Source organism: Diceros bicornis, chromosome 22 (assembly GCF_020826845.1).
Source record: "Diceros bicornis minor isolate mBicDic1 chromosome 22, mDicBic1.mat.cur, whole genome shotgun sequence".
In the NCBI taxonomy this organism is placed as follows: Eukaryota; Metazoa; Chordata; class Mammalia; order Perissodactyla; family Rhinocerotidae; genus Diceros; species Diceros bicornis.
The window spans coordinates 56,088,701-56,099,319 of record NC_080761.1 but is presented as its reverse complement, the minus strand read 5'-3'; positions in this window follow the sequence as shown (position 1 = coordinate 56,099,319).

The following is a 10,619-nucleotide window of genomic DNA, read 5'->3' as shown; positions in this document are numbered from 1 at the left end:
GTGACTCTGTGTCTGCATGTGCACGTGCTTGTGTGTTAAGTTCTATGCAATTTATTGTCTTTATGGATTTGTGCATCCACCAACAGCACAGGGATCTCTTGTGTTGCCCTTCTGTAACCACACCCACATCCCTTTCCCATCCCCAACCCCTGACACCACTAATCTATTCCCCATTTCTAAAAGTTTGTCATTTCAGACATTTTATATCAATGGAGTTGGTATTGATTTTTTCCACTGTGCATAATCCTCTTGAGATTTATCCAGGTGATGACCTCTATTGGAAGTTCTTTTCTTTTTAATGTTGAGCAGTATTCCACGGTATGGATGGAGCTGAGTTTGTTCAGCCACTCACCTAAGTGAAGAACATCTAGGTTGTTTCCAGTTTTGGGCTACTATAAATAACACTCCATTCATGTGCAAGTGGTTTGTGTGAAGATAAGTTTTTATAACTCTGAGATGAATGCCCAAGATTGCAATTGCTGAATCATATGGTAGTTGCACGTTTATAAGAAACTGCAAAATTTTTTCCCAGAGTGGCTGTACCATTTTACGTTCTACCAGCAATGCAGGGGCAATCCAGTTTCTCTGCATCCTCACCTACATTTGGTGTTGTTAGTACTTTTAATTTTAGTCATTTTGATAGGTATGTAGAGAAATTTCATTGTGGTTTTAATTCTTATTTCTCTAGTGGCTAATAATATTGAGCATCTTTTCATGTGTTTATTTGCCAGCTGTATATCCTGTTTGGTGCAATATCTGTTAATATCATTTGCTCATTTACAGGTTGCATTGAATTTTTATCAACTGTTGAATATTGAGATAAAAATATATGTTCTGGATACCAGCCCTTTGTCAGATACGTGATTTGCTAATATTTCTCTTCACACAAGCTTTCACAGAGCAAATTTTTTAATTTTAATGAGATCCAATGTATGGATTTTTCCTGTTATGAATTATATTTTGGTGTCAAGTCTAGGGACATTTTGGCTAGCCCCAGATTCTTAAGATTTTCTTTTTTTCTAGAGGTTTTAGAGTTTTATATGCAATTCTACGAGCCCTTCTGAAGTAATTTTTGTATAAAGTGTGAAGTTCAATGATTGTTCTTTTTGAGGTTCGTTTATTTGTCTATGGACGTTCAATTCATTTGCTTTTATCTTACCTATGTCATTATGCTTAAATTGAGTTTCTTATAGACTGAGTGTATTTAGTAAATCTGTTTTAAATTCATTCTGATAATCTCTGTCTTTTAACTGATGTATTTAGGCCATTTATATGTAACGTAACTACCGATCTGTTTGGATTTAGCTTTACCATTTTGTTATTTGTGTTCTGTTTCTTCCCTGTGTGTTGTGTTACTCTTTTTCTCCTTTCCTGCCTTCTTTTGGGTTACATGAAAATTTTTCAGTATTTCATTTTAACTTATCTGTTGCATTTTTTGCTATATCTTTTAGTGCTTGCTTAGAGATTGCAATACACATACTTAACTTTTCACATTTCTACTTACAACCAATATTTTTACCACTTCAAGTGGAATGTAAAAAACCTTTCTCCCACATGAGTCCTTTATATTTCTCTTAATATTTACTAGTTGTCTTATTACATATTACATCTACATACATTCATAACCCCATCAGATAATGCTATAATTTCTGCTTTCACCTTTCAAAGTAAAAACTAGAGAAGAGAAAACTTGCCCACTATATTCACCCAGATATTTACTAATTTTTCTTGTTCTTTCTTCATTCCTGATCTTTTAACTTCCTTTCTGTTTGAAGAACTTCTATTAGCAATTCTTTTAGTGCAGGAACAGATTTAACTTGGAATTCATAGATAAAGCTTCTTTTTTCACCACGAAGGATTTATTCTTTTTCTAAGTACTGCCTACTGCTCTAATGAATTGTTATTTTGCTCACATCTCACATCTGCTGGTTTCTGTGAATTATTATCCATCTACATGGGTATCTTCCAGAGTGAAGGTCACTGTTCTGGAGGAAGTTCTTGAAGTAGCAACTATATGAATAAAAGTATATTTATGGAGAAAATGGAACCAAATATGTGAAATTAGTCCTGTTCTAGAATATCCAGGACATTTGTTTTTCCTAGGGATAGAGTGTGTAAACCAAGATTATTTCCTTTACTATTCAAAATGGTATGATTTTTAACTTTTAGGGTAAATTCTTATTTTTTTCAAAGTAATACATGAAAATGGTTTAAAAAGTTAAAGAGTGCAACAAGTTCTATAACAAGGAACAGTAAGCTCCTGCCCAAGTCCTGATTCCCCACATCCCAGAGAAAACTGCTTTCAACTATTTTAGCTGTTTACCTTTATTATTTCTAAATAAAATCCCTTATTAGCTATTCCTTGATTTTTTTGCCCCAATTGTTTTTTCATTTCTGTTGGCTGCTTTTAAAACAATTTAAATATATATATATATATGTTTATGTATATTTTTTTATTGTGGTAATACATGCATATAAATTTTACCATTTTTAAGTGACGGTTCAGTGGCCTTAAGAACATTCACATTGTTGTGCCACCATCGCTACGGGAAGATTTTGATTTCCAGAACATTTTCATCTTCTAAAATTGAAACTCTGTACCCGTATTCCTTTGATTTTTAGATGTAATCATTATCTACTGATTTCTTAGGTGGAAGGTAAAAGTCAGAGATGAACTCCTCCTTTGCTGCTGGGGCAGGGAGTAGCAGGAGGCAAGCAAAGTCTGGAGGATGCAAAATTTAAGGAGATCACTCCCAGGTGCTGGCTCCGCACTTGCACAGGCTGAGAGTGAGCACCGCCTTCAGTTCTGTGCCCTGTTGTCTCCCTTCATCTCCTGCACACCTCACCCCACATCACCCCACACACGCACAACCCCCAACCCTACCGTCTCAGTATAGTCATACCTTTTTTTAGTTAAATCGATATTTAGTGGTTACTTAATCGTAAGCGTGTAAATATTGTTCTTACCTATGCAATTATGTGTACGTATTCTTTCTCATTCAGTACTACATTTTCTTGGGTAGTTATATTATTTACTTCATTTGATTAATTTGATTACTACAAAGAAGGCCCCCAATGAACTATGACTCTCAGTTCTCATGACTTTTTGTAGTTCTCTCATCTTGAATCAGGAATAGCCCTTGACCAAAGAATGTAGTAGAAGAGATGCCCTGGGACTTCTGAGGCTGAGTTGTGAGAAGTCTTCATAGCTGCCACTATGGAAGAATTATGACTACCCTGAGATGGCTATGGTGTGAGGAAGCCCGTGGCAGCATGTGGAGAGGTCATGTGGACAGAAAGAGATACCTTGCCATTCTCAGGCTGTTCCAGGTACCATCCAGGCACAGACACGTGAGTGAGAAGTCATCCTGTATGTCCATCCATTGAGCCTTCAGAGACTCCAATCTTAGCCAATGTCTCAGCCAACATTGATAGTAATCACATGACAAGCCTCCGAGTGACCCCTGCTGAGCCCTGTCAACCCACAGAACCTTGGGAGATGACAGTAAGTTGTCATTTTCAGCCACTAAGTTTTGGGGTCATCAAACAGCAGTAGGTACTGGAAACACTGGGGATCTATCAATCCCAAACCCTTTGGCAAACTGGGGAAGCTCCTTCAAGTAGAGTCAGACACGTTGAGCAATCTGTCAGACCGTTTTATTCCTTGGAGATATTCCTTCTAGCGCCCGTTCTCTTCTTTGGCTTCACTGGCTGTTCTCTGGCCTGAAGCACAGATGGAATTCCAGGCGTCGTTTCATTTCATCCTGGGGATTCCCCTTTCCTCTTTCTTACGTTGGGTCCTGGTTCCTGACCCGTGTCTTTATCTTTCTCTTTTCAAGAATAGAATGTCTTCTTTTGTCTCCCTTAAGAGTATTAGTTGTAGTTAACTTGAAGCGTTCTTTTGCTTCCTTCAATATCTCTTTTGTTGTGAGTTCTATAATTTTTCTTTTTTCTGTTTGTCTTTCTTTCCATATTTTTTGTTAGAGGTTTTGTTAGAGGTTCTCCTCAAGTCTGGTGATTCTTACCTACTTGTTTTTATTTAAGAGTAAGGCTCTAAAATACTGACTGTTAACTCTGTGGGTATGCGTACACTTCAGTGTATAATGACAATGAGACAGGCCAGATTTTTTAATTTGCAGAAATTTTCTGAGCTATTATATCACTTTTCTGATGCTGATTATAGCTGAAACACATGTTGAGACACTCTGCAGCGATGGCTCTTTTCAGATAGGAGAGCACTTGGGAGGGCTGCTGTCCTGTTTGGGGACCTCCACCCAGGACCAGATCAATTCTTTGTGGTGCATGATACACAGAGGCCTCAACAAGCTTCCCCTTCCCGAGGGTCCCCCCTGGCCAAAAGGACACCTACAAGCCATTGTGCAGGCGGGTCACCCAGGAGAGAAAGGGCTGGACCCCTGCTGCGCACATTTGGAGCTCACCTTTAGGGTTTTCCTGTGTATGTGCCTTTCCCACTGAGTCTTGGATCTCCTTAAATGTAGCCCATTTCCCTGGTCCTATATTGAATGCTTCCTGATTCCTGACTTGGTTCATTTTCGGACCTGATCCTCTTCTCTGTCTAGATCTTTGGTATCTGCCAGTCCTAACACACCTCACTAGACACCAGGAGTAGGATTCACAGACTTTCCCCCTTTCTAGCATGACACTGGCCCTCAGAACAACCCTCGATCACACTGCGCAGGCTCCACCCTCTGACAGCATACACATCTTATAGGCCTTGCTCAGCACCCCATCCAACCTCACCACCACCACACAAATATGCTTCAGACTCGGCTTGTCATGACTATGTCCCTGGAATCTTACGAGAGCAAAATAGATCTGCAAATAACCTTGAGCTGAATGGCGTCTGCTGAATCTCTGGGGAAGTGCTCACTACATAAATGACCAAGATATTGGCTCCAAAAGAGGAAATGCTGGTCATGGTCTCTTGGGCTGCTCTTTAGCAGAAACTGAGCCATCAAGAAGACATAAAACAAAATACGTGCCCTGGGGGAAAGTAATGGAGCCAGAGGCACACAGAGAGGTGGTGAGAAACGTCTGCGTTACTCAGTGGCTGGTTGCGCCTAATGATACTGATGTGGTGGGATCCGTGAGGAGGGTAAGCAGGGAGGCAAACAGTTTTGTTGACATTTGTGTGTTTTTCCGTATAGAATGAGCAGTGTTTTTGTTTCCTTTTCAGTACTTTCACACTTTTTCTCAAAGCTGCTGGCAAACAACACAACTGTATTGCAGACAACGCTATACAATCTGCATGATCTTTACGTTGACTTTATTGGCTAGTAATGGACACCAGTTCCACTGTTGACCGTCTCCAATGGCCGGTCCCACTTATCCAATGGGTTATGCAATGCAGCCATTGGGGTGGTGAGAGCCCAGCACATCTGTAGCCACCCGAGGAGCCTCCTTCAGAACCATCCCGTGAGCTCCTCCTTCTATCTTGTACCAACATGGATGCTATATCCCCGCTTGTTAAATGTGGGAAGGAAGGAGAGAGTCAAGAAGCATGGAAGTTCTTTGCCAAGAAGTAGCAAAGAACTTGGTGTCTGATGGTGAACCACGTTCATTAATCAAGACTCATGATGAAATATAAGCAATATCTAATATATTGAAGTTGTAACATCAATGAAATACCACATTTGGACCATGTGTTGATTGGCAATGCAAATCCACCCATGGACCCATTTTCCCTGCACCATCACAACAGTTTGAAGTATTTAAATGGCCCATAGGGAACAGGAAATATGATTTCCTGTTTGGCTCAGAGTTACACCTCTTTCTAAAAATGCTGGTGCCAAGTTTTCCTATTTCCTCATATTTCAGTGCCTTGATCCTTTTATTAAAATGCTTCATGTCTAACTAAACATTCTCCTTTGTTTACTGTTCCCTTTCCTTTATTGCAACTGGCACGCACACAGACCTAGCATGTATTGCCACCTGCCAGGTAATTTACGTGTACAATTTGTAAACGGATGCTTTATAAATTCAAAAGGCTAATTGGCAATGAGAACTGCTGGAAATTATAAAAGAAAAGAATCATTGATTGTGCTATAATACTGCTAAAGTTTGGGGCAGGAGTTTTAAATCTTAACAGAAATAAAGGAACTCTCCTTTCCATGATACCTCAGAGCTCTCAGAAGCTCTCCCCCTGACACAGAGGTAGATGCTGAAGTAGGAGCACAATTGCAGTGGGGCCCTCACTGAGTCTTCAGCAAAGCTTACATGAATTATACAAACCATCCTTTAGTTTTGGTTTATCTTCTACTAGTTTCCAAATGGCCCAATATAGATAATATGCTATTTTTTCAAAGAAACTCGTTTATCGACAACTAATTCACTTTAATTTTATAACAACTCTAGCAAAAGTTGTGTGTTTCTGCTATCAGTGAGTAAAGCAGAGCGATAGAAAGACTTTTAGGGTCAATACTGCAGAATAATTTGTAAATAATGTATTTTGATTAGGAAACATCTATGCACATAAGAAACAGGAGATAGTTGTGAAGTGTTAGATGCTTTTTCCCTCTTCTCCCTTTGAACAGTACCCTCCCCTATTCAAGCACCTGAACAGAAGGGACATTGCCCCTACAGGTTGTTTGTCTGAGCAGAATCAGATAAATAGTTGAAATCTATAGCTCTTCAATTAAAATAAAATCTGTTGTCCAGGTGTAAGAAGGATTTGAGGTCAACGTGTTTTTCACACACCCCAAGGGCATCAGTTCTAAAACCTCAATGGTGTCCCTAGCATGGACACTAGCCCGCACCGAGGAGGACAGGGTGGGGGTCACCCTGCAGCCCGGCATCAGCACAGAGTGCAGGCGGCCCGTACTGAGCAAGGAGCTCTGTGCTCAGCGACCTAACCCTAGCCCTCTCTGAGCCAGGAGAGCGGAAACAAGAGGTGTTCAGAAGGACGCCCTTTCAAAGATGGATAAAGTGGTTAAAAAACATCCTCAGACTAAAAATCTGTTTATAAACTGTGAACATCACTAGAAAAAATGGATCAAGAAGCACAATGTAGCAGACAGGAGTATTAATAGAAGATACACAGCATGTCCCCCACCGGAACTCTCAGTGTCCCCTACCAGGGATGCACGTCAAGTGTCACAAATGCCCACGTGTACGTCTCCCAGGCCAGCTGTGGTCCTGCAGAGGGGAGGCCGACATGGGAAGGCAGGTCACATCTGTTCTTCCTCTGGCCCCTCCATGCCCTCTCCCACCTGCTGGGATGCTGGACAGACATCAGCAGTGGTGTTAATCATCACTTCTGGGATTTTCCTCTGTATCTCTGAAGTGGGGTGGGTGTCACTCCATCATACTTCACTGTTTTTTCAGACCACTTACTTCTGCGAAAGCCAATGGACCCTCTCCAGTATGTGTACGGATCCCGCAGGCGGTGCCCTCCACGCTCGCGCTCAGTTGATGACCGGTAATCCATAACACTCCTGGATCTGCAAGCTCGAGTTCAGTCCTGCCCACCTTGAGACCCTCACAACAGAATGAATCCTCCAACCCTGAAATGTGGTGGGGTCAATAGAGCATCCTCACCCACTGGAGAGAACAGCAAGACTGAGAGAAGAAACATAGCAGGAAAAATAGGGAAGGGCTGAATATGCCACAAACACTGTCTTAACATTAAAAGGCTTTGGACACTTAAAGCTCTTTATCAGAATATTATTTGGGATACTGCTATTTTGCAATACTCGTGGCAATCCTCCGAAGGTGGGATGAATAGTGCATCTTGCTCAGGGTTCCCTTTAAAGGTGTATCCTCACACTGTCCTTTCTTGACGGGTTAGGGTCCACCCCTTCCTCCCCTGATGCGTTTTTGAATGGAGTTACCATTTTACTGTCTAACCAAAATTCTCTTCTGATTTTTTTTTTCCCTGGAGATAAGGAAGTAAAGACAAGCTGGAGTTAGATAGTAAAACTCCTCTATGGTCCTATTAGTTACTTTGGCCTGTAGTCAAGGCCACACCCATGTGGTTTTAGCAGGAGGGAGACCTGATCAGAAAGACGCTGCGGCCACCTTGGAGCAGACACTGCCGGTTCTGCCCCGGCCCCTCTCAGCCGGGCACCTGCCCTGCCCAGGGGGGGTGTAGAGGCCCCACAGCAAACACACCTCTTCAGCTCCTCACCTGCTCCTGCTTCCCGATCCAGGCAAACCGCCTTGCTGTCCACACTGCTGTCCATGTTGCAGCCTGAGGGTGGCTCCCGCGCTGCACGGCCCTCAGGATTAACACTTAATGAGACGTGACGCCTGTGAGGAGCTTCCTTCGAGCAGGGCCCATTGTGACTCCCTTGGGCCTGAGGCCCCGTTGCCTTTGTGAGCTTCTCCCTCCATGAAAACAAACAGAAAGAACGTTTACCAATCACGGTAAAGTTTGTCAGAGTAAAAACAAATACACTGTGGGTTAAATTCATCCTTATAGATTCACTGTCATCTTCGTTTCTCTTCTTACTTTCAAAGAAACTAAAATTAAAACATATTCATGGATCCCTAAAAGTATTACGGGCCCCAGGCCCTGCCCCTTGGCTCTGACGGCTCAGACGTCCACTCGCCATGTCTGCAGGCTGCACCCTCTCTGCTGCCGTCTCCCCTCGTCACCTTTAGTTCTGTTCAGACATCTTGCTCTGTGATGTATGCTCTGTCTGGTCTAGTCAGAAGGCACAGGTGCCTACATTCAAGGTTTAATTGTTTCCTAGTGTGCACATGTGCATGCACGCACACCCACACACAGACACACCTGCACGCACACAGCGTGTGCTGTGTTGCATGCACAGGTACTGCAGTGTCAAGTGTCGCTGGCTCAACCAGACAGCCCCAGGGCCCCACTTACACAGGCAATGTGTTCTCCTTGCTGGTACTCCCCTTTGATTTGATTCATCTCCAGTCAACCTTCCTCTCCCAGATACCCTAGGCGGCAGCCACTCCCTCCAGTTCCTAATTACCCCATGCACTTTTTACTCAGACCAGAGTGCTCTCATCCTCCCCCCTCATTCACGGCCACCTCTTTCCATTGGAGACATTGATCTCCTTCCTTGTGGCTGGATCATTGTCACACTCCTATCTCCTGGATTTATCTCCTATCTCTCACCAATTTACAGCTGACTGTACATCTATCAGCCCTGCCTCTGTGAAGTAGTTCAAGGGCAGGCAACATACCAAATTGAATGCAGTATTGCCAGCTCTTTGCCCCTTTTTTTTTTCACTCTCTATTCATGAAAGGAATGAACCATCAAGCATTCCTATTGATCCGTTTTGCCCCCCAGGAATTTTAGGAGTGTGCTGTGAGGATGGAGTAATCAGACAGTGGAAGTCTGATAAAAAGATCCCCTCTTTTTTTTTAGGGATTTGTGCTTTTTGTTAGCAGCCCAGAATTTAAACTGCTATTACTGATTATCAGCCTTCTACTTTTAAAATCTTAAATCCACACACATTTAAGATCCTAGAATAATTTGATACTATTTTAAACCTGCAAAAAAGCAAGTATTATCTATGTCAATTTCAGATACTTGTTGTAGTCAATGTTTTCCTTAACTTCTCACACTCAAGTCATTGATTTCTCTTGAAGAAGTTAAAGGCATCATTAAAATTAAGAAAAGTCCACTTTACAAAGTAAATTTGCACACAGCCCTGGTGTAAAATCCCAAAGCCGGTTTAGGATACAGATTTGGCCACTTTTGGTATTTTTACCCTTTTCTCTTGTTCAGAAGTACTAAAAATCAGAGTGGTTCATTGCACGCCATGTTCATGAAACAGGAAGTTTCAGTTCATGATTCTAGTTTATCCGTGGGGATTTTGACTGGGCAAGGGGATTTTCATTATTAAGTCAACACGTCGCATTTTCTAATAATTTTTTTTAACAACTACATTGGAGTATAATTGACATACAGTAAAGTGTGCATATTTAAAGAGTATAATTTGATGAGCTTTGACATACGTCTACACCTGAGGAAACATCATCACAATGAAAACAATGAAGACATCCACCCCTCCAGGAGTTCCCTGCTGCCTGTTTGTGTTCCCTGTCCTGTGACTCCCACGAGTCTGCTTTTGTCGATATACCTTATTTTGCACTCACTAGAATTTTTTTTTTTTTTTTGAGGAAGACTAGCCCTGAGCTAACATCTGTTGCCAATCCTCCTCTTTTTGTTGAGGAAGATTGGCCCTGAGCTAACATCTGTGCCTATCTTTCTCTACTTTATGTGGAATGCCGCCACAGCATGGCTTGATAAGCGATACGTACGTGCAAGCCCGGGATCCGAACATGCGAACCTGGGGGCAGCCGAAGTGGAGCACGTGAACTTAACCACTGTACCACCAGGCGGCGCCCCACACTCACTAGAATTCTGTATAAATGGAACTGTGCACTATGTATTCCTTTTTCCTTTATTTCTTTCTTTCCTCATAGTTATTTTGAGATTCATTGTTTGTCCATTCACCTTTTGACTATTACAAGTTCAGTGCTGTGAAAATTCATGTGTAAGTATTTGTATAGGGATATGCTTTCATTCATTTTGGATAAACACTTAGGAGTGGAATGGCTGGAGCACATAGTAGGTGCATATTTACCCTTCTAAAAAACTGCCAGATTGTTTCCAAAAGGA